At 37.0% G+C, this 20,292-nt stretch overlaps 1 long non-coding RNA gene across 3 annotated transcripts in view; it reads left to right on the top strand.

The window, feature by feature from the left end:
• The first annotated feature begins 269 nt into the window (after window positions 1–269).
• The window catches only part of LOC141423924 (uncharacterized), a 111,600-nt gene continuing 91,577 nt past the window's right edge, over window positions 270–20,292 (top strand). For all 3 annotated transcript variants that reach the window (XR_012448690.1, XR_012448689.1, XR_012448688.1), the window contains exon 1: window positions 270–494. This is a non-coding gene — a long non-coding RNA (uncharacterized lncRNA). The remainder of the gene's footprint in view (window positions 495–20,292) is intronic.

Here is a 20,292-nt window from a genome sequence, read left to right as displayed (position 1 = left end):
GATAACTTAGGAAAGCAAGGAAAGAATGATAACTTTAAGAAAGTAGAAATTACTTGGCCTTCCATCTATGCTTATTTTATCCTAATGTGTGGTAGTTGCGTGGTAGCCATCCTTCAAGATGGCTCTCAATCATTTTTGCTTCCTGGTATTCATACCCTGTGTAGTATTCTTTTACATAGAATCAAGCCTGACCTGTGTGACCAGTATAGGTATAGTAGCGGGGACAGTGTGTGATTTCTGGAACTAGGTCATAAAGTGAATTGCAGTGTCTGTTCAAGAGATATTGTCAGAGAAGCTAGCTGCTGTATTTTGAGGATGCTCAAGCATGTAGAAAAACAACCCTCTCACCAACAGCCAGTGCCAACTTCTTAGCCATGTGATCTGGTTTCTTTGGAAGAAGAACCTCCATTTCCAGGAAAGTTTTCAGATGTTTACAGCCCCAGTCAATATCTGAGTGCAATATCATTAGAGACCCTGAGCCAGAAACTGCCCAGGTAAGCTGATCTTGAATTCTGGAGCCCTAGAAACTGTGAGGGAATATGTGTGTGTGTGTGTGTGTGTGTGTGTGTGTGTGTGTGTGTGTGTGCTGTTTACAAGTTCATATAGAAATTGATTTAAAAGCCTTTGTAGGTAGGGAGAAAAAGCTTTCTTTGTGTTTTTTCCCCTATCTCCTTATTAGCTCTCTGCCTGGCAGATGTTATTGGAAGTGAATTTATTTTGGAAAATAAAGCAGGGAATCTGTAAGAGTTAAATAAGGGAGTGAGGGACTAGTAAGATTAGTCACCAGGTAGCATGTTACTGCTATGCAACTGGTTATGTATTTTGTGAAAACAGGTGAAAGCAAAGTAACTTTTCGTATCTGGTCCAGGGAAGGTGTCGAATGACAATAGTTAAAAAGATCTCTGAAGGAGAGAAAACTGAGAAGTAATACCTGTAAAATCAGTGGATTATTAAGTAAAATGGAGCCAATATTTTGCCTAATTGGAATAATTCTTTATTTGATTTTGGAATAGCCTAAGTGCAAGTAAACTTCTGATATCAGAAAAAGGGAAAGGGGAGTTGACTGATAAATTTTGATGAACCACAGGTTTAAAAGTAAGTCTGACTTTGGTAAAAATGGTAAAGTTGATAGAAAAAAATGAAGTCAAATCCTTATTTATTAAGATAAATTCTACAGTTCTATAAAACTATTTGTCAAAAATTTTATCTCAGCATGGATTGTTGTCATAATGAAATAAAAGGTACAAGTGAGGGCTGTGTTGGGATTTCAGACTGGATGTCAGACAAACTTGTTCTGACCTTGTTTAAATCTCTCTGACTCCACAAGTTCCTCAGAAAAGAAATATGCCTATTTCATGAATGTCAAAGCTCTAGGAGCACCATTGGTGATTGGGGTTTTTCTAAGACTTACTAAAGAGAGTGGTGTGTCATATGGAAGTGTAAAATGATTCCTAGATGATTTACCGACAAGTGCCTCACTGAGACTGAGTCACCAATGAGCAATGGCCCACATTAACCAGAACTCGGGCAAGTGTTGCAATGACCTCTGTTGTGTCTCTCAGGCTCCAATTCCCTGTTTTCTACAGATGTTCTCTACATCAGAACGCCACTTAAAAAATATGCTTTCAGGTTTTCAAATTTTTGAAACAGAAGTGAATTTTCTTCCCTGTGGCAGGGTCCTTTGATAATAGCAGTTTAGTTTTGGAAGACATTATCCAAAGGTGGAAGTCATGCAGAGTGGAGAGAGAATGGAGCCCTTTCAGAAAGATGAGCCCCACGAGACAGACTAAGGCTGTCTTAGTCTGTGGGAGACTTGCTGAGCTTGGACTTCTGCACCTCTGAGGATATAGTTGGCCAGATTCCCTTGGGGCTGGTTTGTCATCTGGAGCTTTGTTTGGAAACAGTCAGCTGGAAAAGAGTCCTTATGAAACGTCTGCTCAATTGTTGATGTTATAATCAATAAGAAAAGCAAATCTGAGAATGCAGAACAGGGACTATTAACACTTGTACTTTTCCCAAGGCCTCAGAATGAGGTGAGCATCTGCCAGGGTCCTAGGTCCTGGTGGTTTATGCTGATGCAAGGGTAGAAAGGAAGTGGTGGAGGAGGAATTCATCTGATTCTGAGATTTCTGTGGTTACTAATTTATTACCATGGTTTCTGAATCTCAGGATAAAGAGGTGAATAGATATTGGAGACCCAGACTACATTTGCATGGAATTGCTTAACACTTTTCCCTTCTTTATGTGGAGGGTCATTGAGTTGGGGGAATCAGTGACAGGGAAGGCATGAACAGAAAAAAATTTCCTCCTTCCTTGTAGCCCAGGGTGGGCTGTGGAAAGAGCAGAGTCATCTATATGATGCTTTCCTGGAATTTTTTGAGATTGTGGAAAGTTATTTTGAGTTAGTTTGACTTAGTTTAGATTCCTACCTACCTGTTCCTGTTTATTTATTTCATCATTACTTCATTCCTTTTAATATAAAACCCCTGTTTTCTCCTTTATCTATAAAAGACTTAAAACAATAAAATTCAAACCTATCAATAGCCACATGAGTCTTCAATGCTGAAGTTAAGTTCAACAATGTGAGAAATATCTGTTGAAATGGTCAAATATCTGTTGAAATGACCACTGAAATACCAATAGATATATCTTGAAAGCTACAAGAATTTCAGAAGTTAAACAATGATTTCCAGTAGAACACGTATCTCAAAAGTTGTAGAAAATGGAGAGTGACAGAAAAGGTAACAAATGCAGCACTCTGGATTTTCTCCAGAAAGGTGTGTCTGAGGCCTTGGGTAAGCTTTGTGGAAGAGGCAGGGAAAAATTTGGGCTTGTGGACTGGAAAGCTGATGCTGTAGTTTGAACTTGCAATATCCCTTAAAGGCCCATGTGTTAAAAGCTTGACCCGCTGGTTGAAACTATGGGTAGTGGAGAAATATGAAGAAGTGGGGACTAGTGAAATGGTTTCAGGTCATTGTGGGTGTCCATGAAGGGGATAATAAGACCCCATTCCTTCCTTTTCCTTACATTTCCTGGTCATGAGGTGAGCAGCTTTGCTCTACCATGAGCCCCACCTTGTTATGCTTCCTCACCACAGACCTAAAAGCAATGGAGCCAACTGATCATGGACTGAAACCTCCAAAATTGTGAGCCAAAATAAATCACTCTCTCTCTCTCTGTCTCTCTTTCCTCTCTCTCCCCTTCTCACTCTCCCTATTCCTTTCTCTTTCTCTGTTGTGATGCCTCATGCATCACATATTTGCATGCTAGGCAAATATTCTATCAGTGAGCTTAATCCACAGCCCCAGTTCTTTCCCTTTTTAAGTTGATTACCTCAGGTATTTGTTATAGTGCCAGAAAGATGACTAATACATGGGTTGTCACTTTCTTTGATAGGTCATCTTTTGTCCAGAGGAGCCTTTCTCTTTTGGCAAGGAGGTAGAATCCAGAATAAAAAGCCATAATAAATGCCCACTTATTCAGGATCCATACCAACAAAACAAGCAAACAAAAACAACCCTTAAGTATTTGTTTTTTCCCTATAGCATTTAACTATGCAAATCATATTCATAATATTTTACCTTGAGACTTAATAAGATCCTGCAGGGCTTTTGGACTCATAGAAGATCAAACATTTGTTAAAACAGTTTGCTAGCACAATGCAATCCTATTCTGATTCACTGACTGTTAGTCTGGTTGAATATGAGGATGAGTGTATGAATGGAAACTTCCCCAAGCTTTCTTGATAAATGGACTTTGTTAAAACTGGATATGAATGGACTCCCATGTTAAGACCTTCCTACTGCAAATGGTTGTGTTTCTCTAAGCCTGATTTTAGGAAAAACTGTAAGGAAAGTTGTCCTCATCACCATTTTACTTCATTAAGTCATTCATTTAAATATTAAGTGCTAGGAAGTACAAAAGGAAAGAGGTGTATGATCTATGAAAGAAGGCAGGTGTGAAATTAGATGTCTATCTAAAGTTATATTTAATCTACAGAGTTTGAATAAAGTAAAATGAGAAAACGTGAACATCTAGGATTAGGTGAACTTTGTTACTGCTTTTTCAGCTTTAAATCCAAAGGAATCATGAGGTTCACAAAGGCAGTGGGTAAAATTTGTAAGTAAATTAAGTAAAGATGTGTCCTCTGCTCACAATGAAACCCATAACTTTCATCTTATCTGAGGTGGTAATAATTTTGTCTAGAGTCTGGTTAGACCAGAAGTAGGCACCTGACTCAAGCAGAGTCAATTAGACAGAGTCTCTTCCTTAGATAAAACTGAGATCTAGTAGATGCCTCAACCTGCTGGACTAGGAACATGGAAGGTGATTAACTGTGAGAAGAGAAGCCGAGGAATATAGCAAAGAATAAAAGATTAAAGCAGAGATAAATTTTGTATGCTTGGATGTTGGAAAAGACTCCTGTTCACTTATGATCAACTTCCTTATCAGGTTAGCTTGTTAGCTTTCATTTTTTGCCATGAAGTATTATAACTAACAAAGTCTGATATTAGCCTGAGTTTCCCTTAAGCATTCTCTAAGGAGGCATTTCGAGCTATAGTATTATGTTACTGAGTGGATAGCAATGTATTTGTGTGTAACATAGTGAAATGTCTAAGAGCTAATATTATAGAGCACCTGCTTTCCAAGCATAAAGCCCTTAGTTCAAACCCCAGTCCCACCAAAAAAAAAAAAAAAAGTTGACATTCTCAGGTAATTCAATCAATAAATGGGCAAATGAGCTAAACAGACAGGTCTCAAAAGAAGTACAAATGGCCAATAAATACATTAAAAATGTTTGACATCTTTAGCCATCAGGAGAATGTAAATCAAAACTACTCTGAGATTCTATCTCACCCCAGTCAGAATGGCTATCATCAAAACAAAAAACAACAATGGTGTTGAGGATGTGTGTGTGTGATGTGGATCCTAACTGTTGCTGAGAATGGAAGTTAGTACAGCTTTTATGTAAATCAGTATGGAGGTTCCTCAAAAACTTAAAAATGAAACTACCATATGATCTAGCTATACCTTCCTGAGTATATATCCAAAGGTATCAAAGTCAGAATACAATAGAGACACCTGTACACCCATGTTTATCATGACAGTATTCACAATAGTCAAGCTATAGAATCAGTCTAAGTGCATATCAATGGATGAATGGGTAAATATATATGTATAATGTAGAATTATGGATGGATAAATATATATGTATACATACAATGCAGTATTATTTAGCCATAAATAAGAATGAAATCATGTCATTTTCAGGAAAATGAATGGAACTGGAGATCAATAAGCCAGACTCAGAAAGACAAGTGTCCCATATGTGGAATCTAGAGCAAATAAAGAATATGTGAAAGTAGAATGGGAACTACTAGGGAAGAAGAAGGGGGCTGGGGGTGGGGGATGATAAGAGAAGGTAATATGGAGGGTGATTATGATGAAAGTATGTTATATGCATGTATGTAAAGGTCACAATGAAACCTATTATTTTTATAACTAAAATTCAGTAACTGAAAAAAGAAAGAAGAAAAAAAGGAGTTGACATTTCCTTATACTCTACCACAATCCTTTTAAACCCTTTTCCAGAAGCCATCTACCACTGTTGTAAATTACATTTTATATTGTGTTTGTGGATAAACACATGTGAATGAAAACTCATCCACAAAGGACATGCAAGTCACATTTTGGATGCTTCAGAGCCATTTTTAGAATTGAGTCCCAGCAGTTTTTCCACTTAAGCTTTAAACAAAGGAGATGATAATAGCTACCTCCACAGGCTATTGTGAGGACTAAAAGGGACCTTGGCTCTGTTGTGGTTTCTGAATCCCACCAAACCTGATCCTTAATTGACATTTCATTTTAGGAGATCTCAGCACACCATTTAATAATCATCTTAATGATTGACTGTGTGTAACACATGGGTTGCAGTTTTCATACCTTATAACAGCCTCAATTTTTACCACCCATTTAATAATCATCTTAATGATTGACTGTGTGTAACACATGGGTTGCAGTTTTCATACCTTATAACAGCCTCAATTTTTACCACCCAAAGCTTCTCTTTTGCCAGGTACCCAGTTCTGCACCTGCATTTCTGAGGCTGGGTCTATAGCCACTCACTTTTGATACTAGATGTCATACTAATTAGAATCTTAGTTATAAACAATAGCAATTGATGTTGGTTAGTTAATCAAAAAGGATTTTTTTTTTTTTAAGATGACTGGAAAACCAGGTTCAGATAGAAGCCTCAGAAGGCCAGGTCAACTTGGTCTCACCACTGTGCAGCTACCCAATGTGCCAGCTATTGTTAGATTTCTGGATTCTCAGAGGAGTCAAAGGCCCAAATTAGAGCCTCTGATTGGCTGCATTCAAGTCCTTTCCTTCTCTGCGCTCCAATCATTTTCCAGCAGCCAGGGAGGAGAAAACTCCAGTTTCCTACACATGCTCTGGTGTGCAGAGGTTTCCCTATAGGGGTGACTTAGCATAGCCTTAGGTGGACTTCTGGTTTAGGACATTTATTTTAGCATAGAAGGTATTGTAATTTATGGACAGTGACTTGTTCAGATCTCAAGAGTGATGTTTGATGCATGCAAACACACATGCATGCAACCAAATATCAAGGCCTGAGGTATTTCCATCATGACAAGTTACCTCATGGCCCTTCTCAGTCAATCCCTACTCCAGGAAGTAACCACAGATACAATTTATTTAAGTATATTCTAGAATTTCATATATGATGAAGCATTTAATACACACTTTTGTCATTACTTGGACCAGTTTCTAAGTCAATTCTTGACTGAAAGTTTCTTATGTGTGGCAGTGTGAATTCAGTCAGACCCATAGTGGAGGACAGATTGAGTGTTGATCCTCCAAGGGTGACTCTGGTCTGGCTACAAACCAGGTCAGGGGAAGTGCTTTCATTTTGTTTCCCTGGACCACGTATTGCTTTTCTCAGATGTCCCTTTCCCTGGTGGGCAACATTTTACTGGCTGTCAGCTTTACACAGAGGGTCAAATCCTTGGCCTAGAGCCTTTTTCTCAATGTAAACCTTAACTCTTGCTTATTTTAGCTCATTTCTGGCAACTTGGAGATTATAGGACTTTTTTTGTTTTGCTTTCAAGTCCAACTCTATGTATTTTAAATAATGTTCTTTTAGTGAAGCATGTCTGTGTGTTCAGAGCACTCAGTCTGCCATACTATCCAAAGTCCCAGTTTGCTGCTTTTGACCTTAAGGTACTCATTGAAGGAAACTGCTCTGATAACTCAGTCATTTGTTTTGATAATCTGTACAGTTTCCAATAAATATCCCCATCCAACAAATTGGAGTCTTATTTTCACTAATTTTTTAAAAGAGGCAAGGTAGCAGGGGTCCCAAATTAGTCTAAGAGACTGAATTGTGTTCATGCTGGGGTTCAGACATTTTTGGCCTGCCAGATTTGATACTGGCAGGATGAAGTTGTCAGTGATCTATCTGCATGAATGCCCATGTCAAGGAAAAAGAACAGAAGAGTTCAGGTTTGAGGCAAGGTCAGCATGCAGTAATTGGACAACACTGAGGAGAGCGTCATTTCTATTGTCTTCCTGGGTATAAGCAAAACAAGGCAGGGAGTGAAATCTGAAAAGGCTGCTTAGGAGAAATTGCTGTAAGTTAGGCTCACAAGGAAAAACATTTTTAGGGGTGATGTGATAGAATGTTCTATATAAGTGAGGAAGAAAGCTTCTTTCCACTTCGATGAGGAGCACAGCAGGGCCTAACAGCATCTCAGACTTCAGTGCAGCAGCTACTGCATCTTCCTGTCAGCTCCTAGGCATCCTCAGCAGGGGAAAACATGGTCACTGACTTCTCCTTGAGGCATTGGAGGACAGATGTGTGACCAGTGTTATGTATAGCTTGGGCAGCAGTAAAAAATTAGGCAGCAGGAACGGGAAGGATCGTGAATGTTCCAGAACTTGTTAGAATTTGACTGTTGACCAAGGGAACAAAACCATTCAGTTTTCCTGTTCAATGTTCTATAATTGAACTTCACAGATTTTATTTCTCATTTTTCATTTCAAATTTACTTTCTAAATAGTTGCACTATGCGTTATAATTATCCCTTCCTTCCCTAAAATAAGGTTTACCTATTACCTTTATTTGGTATGCCTTCCAAAAACCATTTTCACAAACTAGTATGTCAAAGATATAGTGCTCATTATTTACTGGTAGGTATATAATGTAAGCAGAAACATTCATGAAGTGAGTCATTCTATTAAACCAAATTCAGTGCTTGTGAATGAAGGAAAAGTACCTTCTAGTGGAAGAGATAGTTATTTAATACTGAGTATGCTTCTAATGAAACCATTCTTTATGGATGAGCTTTTACAATGGATTTTCTTTTCAAGAAGGGGCTTGCTATGTAGCTTCTGGAACTCACTATGTAGCCCAGGCTGGCTTTGAAGTCTGGATCCTCCTGCGTCTGCCTCCCAAGTGCTAGACTTCACTAGCATATTTAAATATTTGGCAGGATACATTGGAAATCCATCTAATGAGTGTTCTACTTATAAGATTTCCAGAGGAAAGATTTACTTGGAAGATAGGATGAGAACATATGGTGGAGGCTGGGTTGTGATGATCATGACTCAGCTGGGATGCCCATTTATCTCTGACAGTCGCCTTGACAGTTGGGCTGGAAAATGTGACTGTTTCCGTACCTACTTGAGTAGCTTGGGGTTTGGTCTCTGTGATGGTTAATTTTATGTGCCAACCTGACCAGTCTGGATGTGTCTGTGAAAGTGCTTCTAGATGGTTTTAGCATTTGAGTCAGCCAACTGAGTAGAGTTTGTTGCCCTCCTCAATAGGGATTGGCTTCATCCAATCTGCTGAGGACCTGTACAGAACACAATGTGGAGGAAGAAGGAATTCTCCTCTTTTTCTTGCTGCCCTTTTGTTTGAGCTGGAACATCTCATCTCATACTGGAAATTGTACCGTTAGCTCCACTGATTCTCAAGCCTTTAGATATGGACTGAACTACTGGCTTTCCCAGATTTCCACCTGCTGTCCTCTCAGCCTTTATAATCCCATGAGCTAATTCTTTATAATCTTTCTCTCTCATGTGTGTCTGTATCCTACTAGGTTAGTTATTTTGCAGACTCCTAACTAATATAATCTCCTGGTAACCTTATTCCTTTAATCTTAGTAGCATACAAAAATAACCACTTATTTCTTACTGATGTGTTTGTGAATTGTTCTCCTTCAGACTCTGGGTCGTGTTCACATCTGCTTCATGTGGTTTGTTCTGGGAGCAGAACAAAGGCGCAGTAGCTAACTGAAACACAATTTCACTTGATGGAGTCAGAAACTTCAGAGAAATGAACAGATACATGTAATGATTCTGAAGGCCTTTATGCCCTTTCCATTGACCTAAGCAAGTCACATGACCACATCCGAAATTAATCAGGACAGGGAAAAATACTTTCCCCATGCAAGTGGGAGGAGAAGAAGTAAATATTTGCTAAATAGTAATTTATTTTACTGTACTAGAATAAATTTCTTTTAAAAAATGCTTACCAGTTTCTTATAAACAGTTCTAAACTTATCACAAATGTAGTAGGCTCCACATAAAGCATCACTTCTCTATTATTTTAAAATTAAAATCTCTAGTCACAATATTTTTTGCTCATTTCTCTTATGATGCCATTTTCATTGATTTGGCTGATAGTTATAATATTTGTTCTAATTAACCTGGCCTGTCAGCCTAGTTACTGGCTGAGCATTATATGTGCCATTTCATATGGTAGTCACTAGCTATGTGTAACTGTTTAAATTTAGATGAAATTTAAAAATTCAGTCCCTCAGTCATACTAGCCACATTTCAAGTACTCAGTAGCTATATGTGGCTAAAGGCTACCACATTTAGGAGATTTTCCATCATCTCAGGAAGCTCAATTGGATAGCACTGGGCAAGACACATAATAAGCATAATAGCTTTCATTTAGCTATCACTCACCATGTACCAAACATTCTGCTGTTTATGCTCCATGCTTCATTTATGTTCATCCTTGAAACCATCCTACAAAATCAGTACTATGATTCTCATTTTTATAATGATGACATTGATGCTTAGTGATGCTAAGAATAGAAGCGAACTTTCTAGTGGCTAGCAGGCGGTGTCATGTCTGACTCCAAAGTTGTCTCTGAACCATAGGCATTCTCAGTTTTCCAATTTTAGCCCATCTCAAGAACAGATGCCATGATGCCAAATAGAGAAATGGCAAAGGGACAGTGCTCAGCTCCAGTATCATCTGGGATAACTAGGAAGCAGGTCAGTAACTGGATGATCTTGGAGCACAGTAAAATCTTCCAGACCCTACAGTTGGTCCAGAGAGGCAGCTGTTGCTCCAACTGTTTCCTGAAAGATGTATTGCCTCTTATGACAAAGCAGTTTATAATTCTGTCTGATTCTTTACTGATGACTCTGATGGAGTTAAGTAGCATGTACTCTTTACTGATGAGGGATCTTAGCACGGGAAACTATTTGGAGAAATCTATAACCTGAAGGTAGTATATCCATCAAAATTCATGACAAAACTTAATTCCTATTATGTTAAAATAGGGGTTAGCATTTTGGGAAATGATAACATCATCAACTCTGTGTTCTCCTGAATGGATTAATGCCCTTATAAAAGAGGCTGCAGAGAGAGTTCTCCCTTTTGTTTTTCTTTTTGTCATTCTACCTTCTGTCATGTGAAGATGCCATCATGAGAAGACACCATTGATAGAACAGGCCCTCTCCAGATGCCTGTGCTAATGCCTGGGTTTTGAACTTTCCAGGCTCCAGAACTGTGAGAAATGAAATTCTGTTCTTTATAAATTGCCCAGTCTGAGACGTTTTGTAACAGCAGCACAAATGAACTGATGAAGAAGGAGTTGAGTACATTTTAGGAGAATTAGTACACTATGGAATCCCCAGACATCTCCTCATTATCTTGGTCATTATGAGATCTTTGAGGTAATGTGGCAATAATGAATGGCTGGAAATTGTTGTCTGAAGTACCAGAGTTCAAATTCTGGTTGTGACATGAGGCTGTGGACAGATTATATGACCATTTGTGCCTCAGTTTTCTCATGGTAAATTGGGGTTTGTGGGGAGCAGATTATGAGAAGCCTATGAGAACCTGACACAAGCACAGCTGTGCTCAATGATCTACAGGCTAAGTTTGGCATGGTCCCAGCTACAGAAAGGGGTGAAGGCAAAATGCAGCACAGCTACTTTTCCTAAGTTGTTTATGTTCAGGGAAAGAAGTAGGAACTCAGATTTCTCTTGTTACAGTGTCACACCCCTCCCTGAGGACTGTTACCCCACTTCCTTGTTTACCACTGAACATAAAAGATTCATTGAAAAGGACAGAGGATTTGATTGAAGGGGATTGTTGGAGGATTGTTGATTGATAGGTGGGCTGCTTGTGAGAATGACGCTGCTGTTGCTGGCTGTTGTGTGTCTCCACCAGAGCAGTTTTCTGCACTGAGAGCTTTATGTATAGACATTTAAAAAGCTAAGCTAAAGCTAAAGAGAACATGGGACAGTGCAAGTCTAAGGATGGAGACTTTAAGAGTCATGCTAATGCAGTTTTTAGATGTGGCTGCTGTTGTTTGTCTGCAAGTCTGAGCACTGAGACTTTAAGAAAGAACATGGGACAGTGCAAGTCTGAGGGCCAAGACTTTAAGAGAGATTAAAGAAAACATGGGACGGAGCAAGTCTAAGGAAAGAGACTTTAAAGAATAGAGAAGAAGAAAGACTTTTGAAGTAAGGCTTTAAAGAATAGAGAAAAAAAGAAGCAAAGTAAAAGAAAAAGAATAATAGAGAAAAGAAGAAACAAGGCTGTTGTGTGTTTCCATCCGAGCACCCAGTACATCTGGCCCCAACTTTATCTTCTATCTTTTGTCCTTTCTGCATCTCCAGTTACCCCCAGTTAGGTTTCTAGGATGGAGCATGAGAGGGGTTAAAATAGCCATTTATCAGTTCTGTCATGATGTCTAAATTCTATAGAATGCCAGACATACTATGGTAGAAATGGTCTTATACACATGCTAAATGTTAATGCCATTCTAAATTTTCTATATGATCCCATTATCCAACTGAAAAAAATAAAAACAACCACAAAAGGCCACATATTGGATTATTCCACTTATATGAAATGTTCATAGAGACTAAAAGTAACTTTGTAATTGCTGTAATTGCTGAGAGTCATATGACTACTTAGTGAGTATGGTGTTTCCTTTTGGGATGATGAAAACATTCTCAAATATTCTAAGTCTCCCATGTGGTCTTTGCTGGCATAGGTGGAGTTGTGGTCATAGTGTTCTCAGTGATATTTGACTGGAGCTGAGTAGATATTGTATGAAAGTTTTCTGTCTTTCTAGGTAGCCCCTTCCTGGTCCTTTGACTAGAAGTAACCTTTTGTTAGAAATGGTTTTCTCTGTGCCCACTGTCATTACTAGTTGCTTTAACTCCAAGTCTGGGACCTGTGAAATAAAGAGAAAACCCAGAGAACTCACCTCTTCCTTGTTCCTTGGGTCTCAAGTTCCCTAGTCAGTCTGTCTTCTTCTCACACCCTTTCATAATCTTCATGTTTGTTCATATATACTGCCCAGAGTTTTGAGTTGTACTTACCAGGTAAAATGGAAAAAAAAGTTGTCTATTTATTCTTTTTTTTTGGAAATAGAAGTCCACCAAAGATACGGTAGTTTTAAAATTAAAGTTCTTATTATCAGAAGTTTGTATTTTATATACCAATTTATTCTTTATTTTTCTTAGAATCATTTTAAGTACATTCATGGGTCCTTCAATTCTTCCTTGCTCCAATGTTCTGCCTATACCATTGCTTTCTAAGCCATATTTTTGAGTTATAGAAGAGGCAATCTGTTCTTGGCATGAGAAACATGCTAGTTATAGGACTAAAGAAAAAGGAATATTAGCTGTTCTCTTTTACTACTCTCCTATGGTAAAAGAACCTATGTTAAGCAGACACATTCAATACAGGGATGGGAATTGTTTAATGAAAGTAATACACTAACAGAAAAACACTGAGAATTTAGCTAGATTTATAAAGGAAAGAGTAGAGTTCTTAGCAGAAGACAAACTGTGCATAGAGTTATAGCAGAATATAATAGGATAGATGGGTAAAATGAAAGGAGTGATTCTACTGGAGCTTGAGCTTGGGAGATATTCAGAGGAATTTGAAGAAATGGGAAAAGAAATAGGAGGATCCAATCTATGAATGAGAAAAATTGAGTGAAAAGACAAGGGAAGGGAGTTTTAAGAAATGTTGTACGGAATACACCTTGGATGATTTCAACAAAATGTTAATTAGTTTTTGATTATTTGTTGATGTCAGAAGTGTTCTTTCCTTGAGTGTAAAACCATGATATGGATGGACCACAAAGCAGTTGAACTTAACATATAAGAAAACTGGCTTTTCATGTATTAGATAATAATAGTATTAGTGAGAAAAGGAGGGCCAAGCACTAGGTTTTTATTCTATGCACCCATTCATCCTTCACTTTTTTTTAATAATCATTTAAAATACATTTTGCTCCAAGCCATCACTTGTTTCAAGAATATTTTTTATGACTACTCTGGCTGAGAATGATTGTAAACTCATAGTGACAAAATTATATTTGTTGTTGGAATTTAAGAAAATGAAAGTATATAGCTATAAAACCTGTGTATCTCTGAGCATATCTAGAGTTTATATCTAGCTCATCTTTGTGACTTATGCTTTGCTACCCCAACTGGCAAAGCATAATAATCCTATTGTGTATTCCTTTAACAATCACCCTTATCATCCATTATTTATAAAACTAAACATAAATGTAACCATGAATTTCAAGCTCAGTTGCAAGTACTTATAGCTCTTCTTCCTGTTTTCCATGGCAAGTTTAAATTACATTATAAGCAATAGTAATTTGTAAAATACACATCAATTGGCTATATCATATTTAAATGTCATCTGGGAAGCTTTTGCTGCCAGAGAAACATCTGTATTATGAGGGAAATATGTTCTGTAGTCAAATGCTTCACATTGCTATACTCCATGTTCTCTGGCCTACTACAAACTCTGGAGTGTTCCTCCATGAACAAAACAATATAAGCTGGCATTTATAAGACTTTGTGCTTGCAAAATATTTTTATCATAGAGCCTTTATTTACCTCTTCTGGAACACTGATGTTCTTCAGTGCATAGAGTGAGAAGTGCTGAAAAATAAACCATGCTGAAAAATGACTCTTCTTGAGTGGGATAAAACTAAGAATCTCTTCTTTCTACAAAAGACCCACTTCAGTTCTTCACAGAGACAGAGATTTAAGTATTCCCAAAGTTTGTCTTTTAGAAATGTAGTTATTACCTGCATTGTTTGTGTCCTCAGCTTAAACAGGGGTAATCCTCATTTGTTTCAATGTTACTGGGTTCCAGAACTGGACTGGATCCTCCACTGATTAAGGAAGATGACAGACAACCGAGTCAGGATTAGAGAACTGCTCAGATCTCTTTTAGTACTTCTGTACAGTAGAAATTGTGGATTCAAGTTGACACTGAGTATTACTGAAGAACAGATTTGTAGAAATATAAAAGGTAAGCAAGTAGATTTCTAGACAAAGTTGGCCTTTTTAGCAGAGGATTTGCAGCTGTTACTGTCTTTGGCAAGGGCATACAGATTCGGGGTTACCCTTTCTGAGAACAATAGGCTACAGTTATAGTCTGTTAATTCTCTGCTTCTCATGAGAAGGAAAAATAATTACATATTAGTGTTGAAGGACTAATGTAGAGGATGTTTTAAGAACCACACAATATGGTGGCCTTCAGAGAACATCTGCATGAGAATCACCATGTTATTTTTCAGTTGATTCGATTTTGTCCAAGTCTTCGTTATAGAGAAGTTTGTTTTAATTTTGTATAAGAGTTTTGACATTGATAATTACTGCATAGATTTTGTTTGATGAGTCCAATTATGTCTTTCCAAACACAACAATAACTTCATTTCTTAGTTCAATTTAATCTCCTATCTTAGGTAAATGATTTCCCCACATAAACATCCTTTGCCTCAGGAAAATGAGTTTTCCTCAGTGTGTTTATTTCTAATACCAGTATTTTGCTTAATATTGTCTCCTTACCAAGTTTGCACAGCTCACTCCATTTTTCTTTCACTGCGTAAGTGTTGCCTACAAGTATAGTCCTGCTCTAAGGATTACTAGTTTCAAGAATATTTTTTATGACTATCTGGCTGAGGATAATTTCACTGTCCTCTGAAATTCTGTCACACTGGAACAGTCACAGAGGTTTCTATCTCTATCAGATACATTGGGTTTTAGTGTACGATTGCCTTTTATTCTGTAGAATTTATGTCTTCCTTAGGTCACTGATTGTATTTTTCACTTGATTTGTGAAAAATCTGCCCTAGAGCTTTGAGAAGGAATACAGCCCCATGTACACCATGAGCTTAGCCTAGTGAGACCTACTTTAGACATCTGAATTTCAGAACTGGGAAGTAATAAACTTGAGCCACTAAATTTATGATCACTTGTTATAACAGCAATAGGAACTAACTCAATGAATATTTTTATTGAAAAATCTGTTATTAATAATATTAATAAAATAAAGATGCCCTCAATGCCAATGTTGTAAAATGTTAAAAATGTATGCAATATAAGTCTCTTTCATCACACTTATAAATGTATTCCATATTTCTCCATATTTCCTAGTTAGTAGAGATGGAAGTCAACTGACAATTTTCCTTGGGCTATGCACATAGTTGAAATGAGCTAGTAAATTCTGAACTTTTTAAAATTGGAGTTTTTATGGTAAAATACATATAACAAAGTCTAATAATTTTAAGTAATTTTTAATAGTATCCATTACATTTCTGTTGTTTTGCAACTGTCACTACTATCTAGCTCTAGAACATTTCTATCATCCTAGACTGTGGCTCTATACTCTCTAAAAAATAACTTACTATTATGGTTTGGATATGATTTGAGTGTGTCCCCCAAGGCTTCATGCATAGAGATCCCCCATTGTGAAGTATTAAGAGGTGGAAACTTAATCTATCATGTTTATAGTCAGGGCCTTTGGGAGGTAATTAAGGTTAGATAAAGTCATTAGGATGGAGCTCCATGATTGAATTTTGGTGGCTTTATAAGAAGAGGGAGAGAGACCAAAAGAAACACACATACATTTATATGTGTTCCCTGTTTCTTGCCATGGGATGCCTTGTGTTGCTTTGGGATTCTGCCAGTAAGAATGCCATCACCATATGTCGCCCCTTAACCTTGGACTTATAGAACCATCAGGAACATACACCACTTTTCTTTAAAACATACTCAGTCAATGGTATTATATTTTAAATAACAGAAAACCAACTAAGACACTATTCATCCTTCAGTTCCCCAGCTCTGGCAATCACTATCCTACTCTCTGTATCCATGAGTTTGACTATTCTAGGTCATTTCGTTATGTAAGTGAAACCATCCATTGTTTTTTTCATGCCTGACTTATTTAACATAGAACGATTTCTTCAAGATTCATCTATGTTGTAGCATCTTATCTGTCAGAATTTCATTCTTTTTTAAGTCTGAATCCGTGGTATGTATATACCACATTTTGTTTATGCTTTCATCTAACAATAGTTGGTGTGTTAGTCAGCTTTCTGACATTATAACCAAATACCTGAAGCAATGAACTTATAAAGAGGAAAGACTTATTTTGACTCACGATTCTGGTTCTAGTTTAAGACATGGTGACCCTTTGTTTTGGACCTCTTTCAAGGCACTATGTCATGGTAGGAGTGCACAATGGAGCAGAACTATTTACCTCATTACCAGAAAGCAAAATAGAAATATTAGGGACCAGGTTCTCACAATGCTCTTCGAAGACCTTCGAAGACCTAAGAACCTTCCACTAGACCTGATCCTTAAAGGTTTCTTAAAAGTTGCACTACTTTCAATAGTGTACCACCGTAGGGACCAAGACTACACTTAAATGAATATAACATGAATAAATCTCCTGTTTTAGACACTTCAAGCTGCTATAACAAAGTATTACAGATAATGTAGCATATGAACAAAGGAAATTTACTTCTAACTGTTCTGTAGATTGGAAGCTTGAGATCAGAGTGACAGCATGGTTTGGTGAGTGCCCACTTCCAGGTTGCTGACTATCATTTCTTTTTATATCCTTACATGATGGAAAGAGGGCAAGAGAGCTCTCTAGGTATCTCTGTCTGTCTCTTTCAAAGGTACTGGGGCTTGAACTCAGGGCCTTGTGCTTGCTAAGCAGGTGCTCTACCATGTGACCCATGCCCCCAACCATTTTTTGCTTTAGCTATTTTTCAGTTAGGGTCTTGTGTTTTTGCCTGGAGCTGGATTGGATGGATTCTCCCTAACTTTTTGCTTGGGTTGGCCTGGAAGTATGATTCTCTTCATGGCCACCTCCTGTGTAGCTGGGACCCTGTGGCCAGCCTTCAGGTCTTTTTTACAAGGACATTAATCCCTTTCATGCAGGCTCCATTCTCATGCCCTAAATGCATACCAAAGACCCCATCTCCTAATACCATTACATTGGAGATTAGGGTTTCAATATATGAATTTTGGGAGTATGTAAATATTTAGTCCATTCCACTTCCAAAATATTTTCTTTTTTTCCCTATATTCATCATTCCCACATATTTCCCTCTTATTGCTTCCTTTTCACTTATTTTTTAACCTCTGTAATTTATTTATGATCCATAAATGAAGAATTTATGTCTTTTTGAGATGTTTGTGACTCAGGAAATCTAGCTTTATGAATGAGGAAGTTCTCAGAGATGAAACTGAGGCCATGTATCAGAGCAATGCAGGCAAACCAGAGCTCTGTTTTCATTTCAAGCAACAATTAGGACTGACTGTGAGATGCCAGCCAGACTAAGAAAACTAAGAAACACAGTAACTAGACATTATATGAGAGAGGAAGTCCAGAGTTCTGGCACAAGGGCAGTAGATAGAAAGACCTATAAGGACTGAAAGAAAAAGATATTTCCTGTAGAAATTCAGTTCTGCAATACTTTCAACTAGCTTACCCTTTTCAGCCCAAAGTTGGCCTTCTCTGTTTCAGGCTCTTATTTTTTCTTTATTTTTGGTGGTATTGGGATTTGAATTTAGAGTTTACCACTTGAACCATGGCCCCATCCCTTTTTGCTTTACTTTGATTTTCAGATTAGATTTTATTCTTTTGCCTGGCTTTGGACCATAATCATATGCCACCATGTCAAGCTTGCTTTTTGAGAAAAGGTCTCATTAACTTTTTGCCTGGGCTGGCCTCAAACCTTTATCCTCCTGAGGATGGCATGAGCCACCACAACAGCCTATTTTTTTCTTGATCATACAATTTGGAAGCCTTTTAAGTCATCTCTGTCATTTTCACCTCTTTTTTCTTCAATTCATCATACTTTGGAGTAAGATTGGTCTTCCCAAAGTAAGCCACACCATTAGTCTAGAATCTTCAACAGCTATACATTGCTTTCCAGACAAAATATCTAACCTATGCTCTTTAACCTTGACTTCAAGGACTTTCACCCTCATACGTCACACATTTTTTATAGCCTTATCACCCCGTTCTTTTCCAGTTATTTTGAGTGATATCCAAATGCTCATTTTCTCACTGTTACCTGCACATTCCTTATTTGGAGTAATTTCCATCACTTCCTTCCGCTCTTTTATCAAAATCTACTGATTCTTTAAGGTTTTCATAACTACAATTTAATTATGCTATAATTAAATCATAACAGTAATATTAGAGTCCAGAAGATGATACGAAGAAATAATGTCTTTAACTGTTGAGGAAAATAACTGTCAAGTTAGAATTTTATAGAAGGCTAAATTATTATTAGTGGGGACAAAAAAAATCTTTATTAGATTTTTTTCAGAAAAAAGACACTTTAGTTTACTGACAACAAAGGAATTTTGCCAATGGAATTTCTTCTTTCGCTGAAAGAAATATCAATGATATAAATCAGGAAGAAAAAATTTGAACAGAGAAAGTGTTTAGTTGTAAAAAATGATATGCAAAAATTTTGTAAATATTTAGATGATGTGAATAAATATTGATTAAAAGTAGAAATGATGAAACTCTCCAAATTAGGAGGGTATTAAAAGCAAAGTTGAATGAAAATATTAGACATTAAAACACATAAAATATGGACGCTAAGCTCTTTTATTGGTCAGGAGGAAAGGAGAAGTATTGATTTTGTTAATTCAAATGTTTGGTGAGAGGTTTAAGGATAACCATTGGATGTAGGAAAAAATATAGCTTCCAAACAGTGAAGAGAAAAATAAAGGGAGTAATATGATCAATCTAACAGGAAGCAATAAAGAAGAAAACAGAAAGCACCCCCTCTCCGAGGAAAGAATAGTAAATAAAAACATAAGGTAAAAATGGTTAAATGAAAATATATTTGTAAATTGGATAGAAAATATGACATAAAAATAATACCTTTGAAAAGGTATAAAAGGCAAACACTAACTCCAAGGAAGCTAAAATAATCAAGTTAAATCAATCAAAACAGATATCAAGGCAAAAAAAGTATTAATAGAAATAAAGAGGTTACTGTACAATGATAGCAGGAATAATAGCATAAAGATAAAATAATCTTGAATTTTAATTAATTAATTAATTAAGATAGGGTTTTGCTATATAGCCCAGGTTGACCGCAATCTCACAATCTTCCTGCCTCAACCACCCGTGTTGGGATTACAGATGTATACCACCATGCCTGGTGATCTTGAACTTTTAAAATCTTAAAAACACATTCCAAATTATACACTTTTATAAATCAAAAGAAATACAGAAAGAAAATGATAAGTTCACAATAACAAGGAGCTTTTGGTAAACCTCTCATTTATAAATCATTTGTTGAAGAAAATTAGTAAGAATTTAAAAAAGTGTTGGACAACAATTAGAATTTACTGGTGAAAATCTGAATTCAACAATTAGGGAACGCATTTTTTAAAAAGTACACATGAAGCATACAAAAATCAATTATGTTTTAGGGAACAAGTTTCTACAAATACTAAAATTATCTTATATACTATGATCTTTGATTAAAAAGAAATAAAATTAAAAAAGTAATGGAACAATAGGCAGAATCAATTGGAAAAAGTGGAGGGCCCAGAGACAGACCCATACAAATTCAGTCAACTGAATTTGATACATAGCAAAAGCAATGCTGTGGAGAAAAGGTAATCTTTTCAACAAATGATGGACATCCACATGGAAAC

Source organism: Castor canadensis, chromosome 6 (assembly GCF_047511655.1).
Source record: "Castor canadensis chromosome 6, mCasCan1.hap1v2, whole genome shotgun sequence".
Classification (NCBI taxonomy): Eukaryota; Metazoa; Chordata; class Mammalia; order Rodentia; family Castoridae; genus Castor; species Castor canadensis.
Note: the sequence above shows the minus strand (reverse complement) of the source record. Positions and strands in the feature narration are given on the sequence as shown.